The sequence below is a fragment of the Schistocerca serialis genome, chromosome 3 (genome assembly GCF_023864345.2).
Source record: "Schistocerca serialis cubense isolate TAMUIC-IGC-003099 chromosome 3, iqSchSeri2.2, whole genome shotgun sequence".
NCBI classification, from domain to species: Eukaryota; Metazoa; Arthropoda; class Insecta; order Orthoptera; family Acrididae; genus Schistocerca; species Schistocerca serialis.
Window position 1 is genome coordinate 904,300,256 of NC_064640.1, and position 12,605 is coordinate 904,312,860.

The 12,605-nt window shown below is 48.0% G+C and overlaps 1 protein-coding gene across 2 annotated transcripts in view; it reads left to right on the top strand.

Moving 5' to 3' along the window:
- Window positions 1-12,605, top strand: part of LOC126471157 (zinc transporter foi) — a 156,265-nt gene that overhangs the window by 8,541 nt on the left and 135,119 nt on the right. The window lies entirely within an intron of this gene.

Below are 12,605 nucleotides of genomic sequence, written 5' to 3' on the forward strand. Positions count from 1 at the left end.
TTGGGAGGGGGGGGGGGGGGGGGGTTGGAGTTGAGTCATACAAGAATGTAATATATGTAGATGTACAGACACTGAAGAAAGAATGAGAAGATGTAGGCATTCAGTCCTCCAACATGAGGGTAAAACAGCTGGGCTCATTTGCCAGAAAGTGAGACCCCACAATTTTCAACCCAATGGACCCACTGTTTAGTGTTGGCACTATGAACACACCATCATGACATGAAATAAAAAATAGTCATATGGCATTGTTGGCTAGCAAATGCCGAGGGGTTGGATCAGCCATGTTTGTAAAATGTAGCCCAGACAAGGATGAGGATAGAAACTCTTGTTGAGCCATGCTGTTTCACATGGACTTCGAAAGTACCTATGCTGTTTGAAGTTGTTACTGTCGGGCATTAATTGAAAAAAAAAAAAAAATCTGGAAGTGAATCACAGAAATTCTCTATTCCTAAGATTGTATATATAGACAGGTCACAGTGCTTGAAAACACTAATGAAATGCAGGACCTGCAGACACATTTGGTGCAGTGATTATCAGTTGACCCTCAACATAAACAAATGTATCTTATTGCATTTTTAGGCACAAATACCTATTACCCCCCAGGGGGTCCACAACTCTTTTGTGGACACGTGCGTAGCGAGCACGGGACCCCGAGCTAATGTGGCCCTCCTTCCTTTCCGGGCTGCATACCTTCCCTTCCCTTTCCGCATCCCTCCCCGTCCCCCATCTTCGCCCCCCCCCCCCCCCCCTCACCTCTGGCTCTTTCCTTCCCTTTCTCCCCCTCTGGGAGTATGGTTTGTGCCTACGTCCGGAGACGGACGCTCGAAACTGTTCCAAATTCCTTGCTTTTACACTTGCAAGTCCTCGTCCTTCCTCTGTCCTTCTCTTTTCCTTCCCTCTTCTCCTTGCCCTTTTCTCCGCTGCGGCGTTTGAGACCCCCTTTTCTTTCCTTTCCCTTTCTCTTTTTTCCTCCCTGTGCGTGTCTGAAGGCCGACCCACGCACTTCCATGCGTAGCCGGTGACGGGGTAACGCGTAATTCCCCGCCCCGGGTAGACAGGTAGGACACGTACGTACCCCCTGGTAACGGCCAGGCCCAGGGAGGGGTGATTACCCGAGCTGATACCTTCCGAAAGTGCCGATTGGTCCCTCCGTCCGTTTGTCGGGAGGTGTGACCTGAGGTGTGAACAATCACCTAAGGCGGGTGTGCCCTCGGTGAGGGCCCCCACAAGGGAGGAGCGCGCCATCGGAGACGCCGGTAATCATGGGGGATTCTTCCGCAATGGTTTCCTCACCTTCCACTATGTCTGCTCACAAACGTAAGTTCACTGAGTCTCTGCCACAGACGGTTCTTCCATCGTTGCCACAGTTCCTTGTTGTTTCTCGGTCTGACGAAGGTCACGACTTTTCCACGGTCAACCCTTTCATTATTCAGAAAGGTGTCGACGCAATTGCGGGTCCTGTAAAGTCTTGTTCCAGATTACGGAATGGCACCCTGTTGTTAGAAACACACAGTGCCCTCCAGGCTCAAAAATTGCTGCGTACTTCTCTGCTCCACACCTTCCCTGTCCGGGTGGAACCGCACCGTACCTTAAATTCCTCGCGTGGAGTCGTTTATACACGCTCCCTCGATGGATTGTCTGACGAAGAAATTCAGCACTATCTGTCTGACCAGGGCGTCATGGCTGTTCATCGGGTTATGAAAAGGGTTGACTCGAACATCATTCCAACCCGCACTGTCTTCTTGACATTTGACAAAGTTCAACTCCCATCAAAAATCAAAGCAGGCTATGAGATAATTTCCGTTTGCCCTTATGTCCCAAACCCTACGCGTTGCTATCGATGTCAGCGGTTCAATCACACCAGCCAGTCCTGTTCCAATCCGGCCAAATGTGTTACGTGTGGCAAGGATGCCCATGAAGGTGCTTGTCCACCTCCATCCCCTCGCTGCATCAACTGTATGGGTGACCACGCTGCTTCCTCTCGAGATTGCCCCGTTTTTAAGGACGGAAAGCTGATCCAGGAAATAAGAGTGAAGGAAAAGGTGTCGACCTTTGCTGCTCGAAAGTTACTCGCCAGTCGACAGCCCACCGTGCCTCAGAAAGGAAAATACAGCACTGTCCTTGCTTCTCCTCGGCCAACAAAGGAGGCGGCCACGCAGACTTGCGACCTCACATTTAGTACCACGGTCGTCAGATCGGCCAGCGCAAAGATTGCCCGTTCAACCTCACCTCTTTCGCCTGCCCACTCTATGGCTCACCCTTCGTCGGGTTCTGCTAAATCTCGAGCCCAAAAGTCAGACGCCAAGTCTTCGAAAAAAGAGCATTCTCGTGAAGAGTTTTTACGTACTGCAACTTCACAACCATCGGTTCCTCCTTCATCTAAACATACCTCCAAGAAGGCTACGAAAAAACACAGTTCCTCTCCTTCTCCGCCAAGGCGTGTCCCATCTACAGCACCACCTGGCAGAAATCGCCCTCGGCCATCTTCTGTGTCGCCGAGGCGCACTGCTGATGGCCGGTCAACTGGCCGATCGTTGGTGGCAGGAGCTGCTCCTGACCAACCTATGGATCAGGATCTTCTGCCTTCGACTGAATGCCATTCCATGCTGTCGGTCGCAAGCTCTGAGCAGTCGTTGAGTTGACAGCACCCTTGGTCACGTTTCTCCATTTTCTGTTCACCCTATGTCCATTATCCACTGGAATATCCGTGGCATTCGCGCCAATCGGGAGGAATTGTCGATCCTCTTACGATCCTACTCGCCGGTCATCTTTTGTCTTCAGGAAACAAAGCTACATCCCCATGACCGCTTTGTTCTCCCTCATTTTCAGTCCGTCCGATATGACCTCCCCTCTGTTGAAGGCACTCCAGCCCATGGAGGACTCATGATTCTGCTCCATGATACTCTCCATTATCACCCAATCCCCTTAAACACTTCCTTCCAAGCTGTCGCCGTCCGTCTTTCCCTTTCTGGCTACACGTTCTCTCTTTGTACGGTATACATTCCATCGTCTACACCAATGGCACGAGCTGATCTCCTTCATCTTCTTGATCAGCTTCCACCCCCCTATTTGCTGGTTGGGGACTTCAATGCCCACCACCCGCTTTGGGGATCTCCACATCCTTGTCCACGTGGCTCACTATTGCTAGACGTCTTCCACCAAGCGGATCTAGTCTGCCTCAACACTGGGGTCCCCACATTTTTGTCTGCCTCCACGGCAAATTTCTCCCATTTGGACCTTGCGGTCGGTACTGTTCCGCTAGCTCGGCGCTTCGAATGGTTCGCCCTTGATGATACACACTCGAGTGACCACTTTCCATGTGTTCTTCGACTGCAGCCTCAACTGCCATATATGCGCTCGCGACGCTGGAAGTTTGCCCAAGCCGATTGGACACTTTTTTCGTCTCTAGCGACATTCGATGACCGTCGCTTTCCCAGCGTCGACGACGAGGTCACTCATTTTACCGACGTTATTCTCACAGCTGCGGAACGTTCAATACCACGCACCTCCGAATTGCCCCGGCGCCCTCCAGTTCCTTGGTGGAACGAGGCATGCCATGACGCAATACGTGAGCGGCGACGTGCTCTTCACATTTTCCGTCACCATCCAACTTTGGCCAACTGTATCCGATATAAGCAGCTCCGTGCGCGATGCCGTCGCGTCATCCGCGATAGCAAGAAGGCAAGCTGGAAATTCTTTATTAGCTCATTTAACACCTTCACTCCCTCCTCGGAAGTTTGGAGTCGGCTTCGACGGTTTTCAGGCGCGCCTAGTTTCTCCCCGGTCTCTGGGCTCACTGTCGCGCATGATACCTTAGTGGACCCCGTCGCAATTTCTAACTCATTGGGTCAGCACTTTGCTGAGATTTCGAGCTCTTCAAATTACCCGCCAGCGTTTCTCCCGAAGAAACGTGCAGCGGAAGTGCGACATCTTGCTTTCTCCTCTCAAAATCGCGAAAGCTACAATACTGTTTTCTCCATGCGCGAACTCCAACATGCACTCTCTTCTTCTCGCTCCTCCGCCCCAGGACCGGATGGTATCCATGTCCAAATGTTGCTGCATTTATCAACCCATAGCCTGCGTTACCTCCTTCGCCTTTATAATCGAATTTGGACCGACAGTACCTTTCCCAGGCGATGGCGGGAAGCTATTGTCGTTCCCGTTCCGAAACCTGGAAAGGACAAACATCTCCCCTCTAGCTATCGCCCCATTTCTCTCACGAGTAGTGTCTGTAAGGTTTTGGAGCGTATGGTGAATTACCGTTTAGCTTGGTGGCTGGAGTCCCGCAGTCTTTTAACACCAGCTCAATGCGGATTCCGAAAGCATCGTTCTTCCGTTGACCATCTTGTTGCTCTCTCCACTTATATCATGAACAATTTTCTCCGGAAACGCCAAACGGTAGCAATATTTTTTGATCTGGAGAGAGCATACGATACCTGTTGGAGGACAGGCATCCTCCGCACACTGTTCTCTTGGGGCTTTAGAGGCCGGCTGCCCCTTTTTCTTCGCGAATTTATGGCAGAGCGCACATTTAGGGTGCGGGTGAACACTACTCTCTCCCGTACTTTCTCCCAAGAAAACGGGGTACCCCAGGGCTCCGTGCTGAGTGTTGTACTGTTTGCCATCGCCATTAATCCAATTATGGATTGTCTCCTTCCTGATGTCTCGGGCTCCCTCTTTGTGGACGATTTTGCGATCTACTACAGCTCTCAACGGACCAGCCTTCTTGAAAGACGTCTTCAAGGATGTCTCGATCGCCTCCACTCGTGGAGCATCGAAACCGGCTTCCGTTTCTCACCCAGTAAGACCGTTTGTGTTAATTTTTGGTGACGTAAGGAGTTTCTTCCGCCCTCCTTACATCTAGGTCCTGTCAACCTTCCGTTTTCCAACGTCGCTAAATTCTTGGGTCTTATGTTTGACAGAAAACTGTGCTGGTCCTCCCACGTTTCCTATCTTTCGGCTCGCTGTCTGCGTTCCCTTAACACCCTCCGTGTCCTGAATGGTACCTCTTGGGGAGCGGACCGAGTGGTCCTTCTCCGCCTCTATCGCGCCTTAGTGCGCTCGAAATTGGATTATGGAAGCATAGTCTACTCCTCTGCTCGGCCGTCTATTCTTCGGCGTCTCGACTCTATCCACCACCGTGGATTACGTTTAGTGTCTGGAGCTTTTTACACCAGCCCTGTGGAAAGCCTTTATGCTGAGACTGCTGAACCTCCGCTGTCGAATCGGCGGGCAGTCCTTCTGAGTCGTTATGCTAGCCATCTGTCTTCCATGCCTGCTAATCCAGCCCATAACCTTTTTTTCGACGCCTCCTTTGATGTAGGGTATGCAGGCCGCTCCTCCTCCCTACTACCCCCGGGAGTCCGCTTCCGTCAACTGCTCCATTCTCTTTCCTTCCGCTTTCCTAAAACCTTCTTGACAACTTGGGGTACAGCACCGCCTTGGCTCCGTCCCCGGATCGACTTGCTCAGAGACCTATGTCAATTTCCCAAGGATGGTACCCCTACACTTGTTTACCGTCAGGCATTTGCTGCTCTATGTGCACAAATGACGGAAGCCACATTTATTTACACCGATGGCTCGAAAACATCATTAGGTGTAGGGAGTGCCTATATTGTTGGCGACACCCCAAATCACTTTCGGCTTCCCGACCAGTGTTCGGTTTATACTGCGGAGCTTTACGCTGTTCTCCAGGCTGTCCACTACATCCGCCGCCATCAGCGGATACAGTACGTCATCTGCTCAGATTCTCTCAGCTCTCTCCTAAGTCTCCAAGCTCTTTACCCTGTGCACCCTCTGGTCCACCGGATTCAGGACTGTCTGCGCTTGCTCCACCTGGGGGGCGTCTCAGTGGCGTTCCTCTGGCTCCCGGGACACGCTGGTATCTGTGGAAATGAGGCGGCCGATATAGCGGCCAAGGCTGCAGTCTCTCTTCCTCGGCCAGCTATTCAGTCTCTTCCGTTTACCGATCTACGGAACGGTTTGTCGCCAAGTTGCTCATTTATGGCATGCGCATTAGTCAACACTTCCCCACAATAAATTGCGGGAAGTGAAAGCCCTTCCTTGCGCTTGGACCTCTTCCTCCCGAACGCGTCGTCGGGAGGAGGTAATTTTAGCTCGACTCCGGATAGGGCACTGTCTTTTTAGTCATCGACATCTTTTAAGCGGTGATCCTCCCCCACTCTGTCCCCACTGCTCTCAGCTGTGGACGGTCAGACACCTTTTAATTGAATGCCCCTATTTTAATCCGTTACGCTCCCGTCTACAGCTATCGCCTGATCTATCGTCGATTTTAGCAGATGACACGCGCTCAGCTGACCGCGTTCTACAGTTTATTAGTGACAGTGAAATGATGTCAGTCATTTGAAGCTTTTTTTGGGGGACAACCAACCCCTTTCTATAGCGGATTTTTAAGCATTCCTTCTGCCTTTAGTTTCTCAAATTTTATGACTTTGTTCCCATTGCTGCTGATTTTAAATTTCGTTTTTTTCCTGTTTTCTACGTCACGGGCTGGGCGCTAATGACCATAGAAGTTTTGCGCCCTAAAACCACAAACAAAAAAAAAAAAAAAAAACCTATTATTGAATAACTACATAGTTACATCACTTTAAACAGTCACATTCCTTAAGTATGTTAGAGATTTAAAGTTGAACAGCCTGATAATCGTAATCACGGGAAACCTCAGATGGCAGACTGAGATTCATTGGAAGAATCATCAGGAAGTGTAATCCTCCACGAAGGAGGTAGCTTACAAAATGATCATCAGTCACACACACACACACACACACACACACACACACACACCTTTATAGGTAAAGGAAATAGAAAAAATCCAAAGAGGAGCAGTGCGTTTCATCACAAGTAAGTTGGTAAATGCGAAAATGACAGATGTTCAACCAACTCCAGTGGTAGGCACTATAAAGGAGGTGCTTTGGATCATGTTGTTGTTTACTTTTAAAATTCAGATTGTGTACATTCCTAGAAGAGCCAACAAATACATTGCTAGACACACACACACACACACACACACCGAAGCAGGAAAGGGGGAAAGTGAGGTGGTACTCAAAGTACCCTCCACCACACATCACAAGGTGGCTTGCAAAGTATAGGTAGAGATGTAAAACCTGCCACTCTACATAAAAATATGTAATTTATCACCAAGCAATTTACTTGTTGTGTATCTGTTGGGAGAAAGTGTGGCTTGAAGTGATGAAAATAAGCTATGTTCAGTGAAACAAATACCAGTTGTGGTGCTACTCTTGCTCACAGAGATGGGATGAGATGAAGTTATATTAACTGCATTTATGCAGTTATGGTGGTACCAGTTGGTTAATGATCCCTCCAGCAAGAGAACCCACCAGTTTGTGGTGCCTGTGACACTTTTTCAGTATGACACATTTCAATGGAGTGTGTTTTATACTCTTGACTAGAGGGCAACAGTAAATTTAAAGTGAGGAACTGCTCTCCATTTTAGCTGATAAGTGTGGTGCATCTTCTAATAGTTTGTGAATTGTGTGTAGTCTATACTAAACCTAAAAGGTTTATTTTTTTGAACCACATGTAAGAATTTTAGCCCAGAGGTTGAAAATACCGCGTAGTTGTAAACTTAGTGCGACACCTGAAGATGGGCATATAAGAGCCCGAAACCGGTCATGTGATAATAAAAGAACTTTACAACTGTAGCAGTATTTTCAACCTCTGGTATAATGCTCAGTTGCGGATGTTCCTCCAACAGGGTTGTTTGTAAGAATTTTAGAATAAACACTACAGACTAAGATGTCAAGGCCCACAAACATACAGTTCCTATATCATTGTGAGTAAACACTAGGTTGATTTATTAAACAGGCTGGTTGACTTCCTTCCCCACTCTTCTTGAAGTGCTTCACTTGTAATGGCCTCAATGTCAGTGAGTATTCTTAAACTTGCTTGAATTCAGTGGAAGAGACTTCCAATGGGATAGTCTCCCAGCACACCGTAGTATTGCAACAGCCAAACAAAGAAAACTATGTAACACATTGCAATGGGTTTGATAATGGACTTGCATTTGGAGTCTGAATGTCTCAGATCACCTTTAGAGGGCTGCATTTCCCTTGTGGAGTTGTGAATGTTGATCAACAATATGAGTCTGTGAAAATTCTTACAACTGCCAGCTACTTTGAGCCTTCTTGGTTTCAAGGGCCAGGGGCACATGAACAGTGGAGAGCGAGAAGTGGTGGTCAGTTCACTGACTGTTTCATTAGCTCTGCCAAAATATAGTGAACCATCTGGAGGTGTCTGTAGAATATGGGTGATCATATATAGCAACTGTACTGAAGTGTGGATGTTCCCAAATAACTGTTGACATTATATTTTGACTAAAGTTCAGTCTTGATCACGTAATGTATGTTTTGATGATACAGGTAACCGGTTACCTGTATCATCAAAACATACACGACTTGATCAAGACTGAACTTTAGTCAAAATATAACAATTAATTGATCACTGCTTTCCAAAAATGTTTACCAAAACTGTTGACATTGGTGAAGCATTTCTCCAAGGCTATCTTACATCCTTACATAAGGGGTAGCCTGTACTTCAGCACAGAAAATTTGTCTGTAATCACTAGCTCTGTGTGAGCTAGATTTGGAACTTCTTACACTTGTAATACCCTGCCCACTCACAGTAAGACTTACTTATGTCATTGGTAGTGTCAATCATGGAGGATGAGGGTGGTCACAAGTGAATACAGACCCAACCTATATTCAGCCTTTGTGCAAGTGAGCAACCTGAGGGGCACCAGTTAAACCCCAGGTGTAATAGACTTGCCTAAAGTGTGGGGCTCTGCTTGAGTTCAGCTGTCTTTTATCTAGCTTCTTGTTGGAACACAGTGATTCTTACTTCTTGAAGTCTTTGCAGTCCTGACTAAAAAGAGTGCTTTGTAGACCAGTCCTCCCAAATAAATAAATTAAAAAAATGTTATTCATGTTAACAAAGAAATGTCGAAGTTTGCTCTAATGCTTATATTGTTATCACAATAGGTAGGAATCAGCTATAAAGCCTCATATTTCTGCATTCTAAAAGTTTTGGCTTGCACATTGAAGGCAGTCTTGAATGGCATTCTACTGGTTTACATGACTATATCATTATAAGTTGTTGTGCTTTTGGGTTCATATTATGAGGGTGGTTTAAGAAGTTATCAGAATGGAATAAAAAGAAATGACTTAACTCTGTAAAGCCTTTATCTTCAACTAGCTCTTACCCGTGGCTCCGCTCACGTATGTGTTTGACACACAGATATTGCACGCACCTCTTCCTCCCCCATCTGTGTCCACCTCTTCCTCCTGCCGTCTCTCCGTCCATCTCATCCTTACACCTCTGTTTCTCCATTACCCCTACCCCACTTTTTGTCCAGCTTCTCTGCCCCCTCCTCCCCTGTCCAACCACGTCTTCCTCTCTCCTCCCTCTGCCCATGATACTACCCAGACAACATGCCATCTCCACTCTCTCTCTCTCTCTCTCTCTCTCTCTCTCTCTCTCTCTCTCTCTCTCTGTGTCCATATCCTTGCTCCCCTCTCTCTGTCTCACCATTCCTTTCCCTCTCACTTCCATCAGGGGAATAAGGCAGATGTAGCAACAGTCTTATAATTTTATCTTAGGTGATGTACTTTTGCCATAGCAATGGCATGCATAGCATGCACACATTGTCTTGATGAAAGACGACTTTCCAAGCCAAACCCTTTTTCATGTCATTTACTATAGTTGGTTCCTGTAATTGTTTTGCTAGTGGAAAGATAATCTATCAGCAGAATCCCTTTCATATCCCAGAAAACTGATGCCATGACCTTTCTGGCTGACTGTGTTGCCTTTGGTTTCTTTGATTGTGGTGAAACAACCTTTTTTTCCACTGCTTTGACTGTTGTTTTTTCTGTGGGGCACAGTAGGAGACCCAGTTCCATCTGTGGTCACAAATGAGAGCAAACAATTTTGTTGGTTGCTCAGAAAATGGGTGAAACATTGATAAGTCATACGGTTTCAGCAGTTTCTCGCAGTTTATTTGGTGATCCTCCATGACCATATTATGAACGTTCGCAGTAATTTCCAAGGTAGTGGCACATCTTGGCCGACTGCAACCCCCCAGGGGGTTCGCCACTCTTTGATGGGTTCGTGCTTGGCTACCACGGGGCCCCAGCCTTTGCAGCATCTTTTCCCTTCTGTGCTGCATGTCTGTCCTCCTGCCATTCTTTTTCCCCTCCCTTGGGGAACATGTCTGGGGTATTATTAGGAATGCTCTGCATTGCCTGTCGCTGACATAAGATCAGTCTCACCATTTTTTTCCACTCCCTTTTCCTTTCTTCGTTTCCCTCCCCCTCTCGTTCCTCCTCTTCAGCGTTTGAGGTTCCTCTTTTTATTCTTCCTCCCTGTGCTCTCGTGAAAGTAGGCCCATGCGTCTGACACATAACAGGTGACTGGGTAACGTGTAATTCCCAGCCCCGGGTCAAAAGGTAGGGTTCGCACGTATCCCCTGGTACAGGCTAGGCCCAGGGAGGGGTGATTGCCTGAGCTGCAACCTTCCCAAATTGCAGATTGGTCCCTCTGTTGGGTGCTCAGGAGGCGTGACCTGAGGTGTGAACAATCACCTAAGGTGGGTGTGCCCCCCATGTGAAGGGGGCCCCTAGTTGGAAGGAGCACGCCATCGGAGACGCTGGCAATCATGGGGGATTTTCCGGCGAGTCAATTTACTTCAGAATCAACGTCTACGAAACGTAAACATAATGAGACTAATGATTCAAAAGACCCTTCTCGTTGCACCACGGTTCCTCGTGGTCTCGTGTACTGAAGATGGTCAGTCCTTCACGACAGTTAATCCGTTTATTATTCAGGGAGGTGTTGATGCAATTGTTGGCCCTGTGAAATTCTGCTCTCGTTTACAGAATGGCACTTTGCTTTTGGAGACTACTGGCCTGTCTCCCACCGGGCATCTCTGACTCCCTTTTTGTTAACAATTTCACCACCTGTTGCATTTCTCCACGGCACTGTCTCATTGAGCGACGTCTGCAGCAACATCTTGATCGTCTTTACTCTCGGAGCATTGACAATGGCTTTCACTTTTCCACTCACAAAACCATCTGTATGAATTTCTGGCAACACAATTGATTTCTCCCACCATCTTAACATCTTCGGCCTGTTGCCCTTCCGTTCGTTGAAACTACGAAATTCCTGGGGCTTATGCTTGGTAGTAAACTCTGATGGTCCTCGCATGTGTTTTACCTGGCAACCTGCTGTACGCGTTTCCTCAATGTCCTACGTGTCCTCAGTGGTACTTCCTGGGGTACCGATCGAACCACCCTCCTCCGTATGTACCGGTCCCTTGTCCGTTCGAAACTAGACTATGGGTGCTTTGTTCATGCATTTGCATGTCCATCCCTCTTATGCTGTCTCAACACTATCCACCATAGTGGCATCCATTTGGCCACTGGCTCCTTTTACACTAGCCCGGTTGAGTCTGTATGCTGAAGTTGCTGAACTACCACTGTCCTACCGCCGTGACTTTCTCCTCAACAGGTATGCATGGTGTTTGTCTGCCATGCGTGGCCACCCATCCTATGCCTCCTTCTTTACTGATTCATTTGATCATCAGTATGGGGCGCGTCCCTCTTCTCTGTTACCTCCTGGAGTCCGCTACCGGCACTTATTACCGCAGCTTAACTTCACACTACCTGCAACTTTCCTGGTGGATGTGAACGCTTCAGCAACTTGGCTTCGTGAAGAGGACCATGATAACCTTGACCTTCATTCGCTTCTCAAGGACACTACTCCAGCCTCGCTCTATCGCCTTCAATTTCACGACCTTCGCATGGAACTTCTCGATAGTATCTTTACATACACTGATGGCTCTTGGACTGGCTGTGGGGTCGGGTGTGTCTTCCTCATTGGCACCCGTGTCTTTTGATATTGGCTTCTGGCACACTGCTCAGTATTTACACCTGAGCTCTTCACCCTGTATCAGGCCACAGAGTACATCTGGCGACACTTCCTTTTCAATTGTGTCCTCTGCTCAGACTTGGCGCCCTCCAAAGTCTGTGTGTGCTGTACAGCTGTACACCAGCCATCCCTTTAGTGCAGCGGGTCCAGGAAAACCGTAGCTTGCTCACTCTTGGTGGAGCCAGTGTGATGTTTCTGTGGGCTCCTGGTCATGTCGGTGTGCCAGGAAATGAGGCTGCTACCAAGGCTGCAGTCTTTGTACCTCAGCCCACTAGTTCCTGTATTCCCTCCGATGATCTTTGTGTTGCCCTTTTGTCGTCGCCAATGGTCCTCCCTTCACGGGAATAATCTCCGGCTTATTAAGCCTGTACCAGCAGATTGGACAGCCTCTCGGCTGTCCCAACAGGAGGAGGTCATTTTAACTAGGCTGTGTACTGGGCACTGTGTTTTTAGCCATCGTCATTTGATAAGTGGCACTACCCCACCACTTTGTACACATTGCACTCAAGTTTTAACTGTCTGCCACTTCCTGATGGAATGCCCATTTTTTAACCATTTACGTTCCCTGTTGGGTTTGCCGTCTGAGATACCGGCCGTTTTAGCAAATGATGCACAGGCTGTTGACCATGTTTTACTTTTTATCT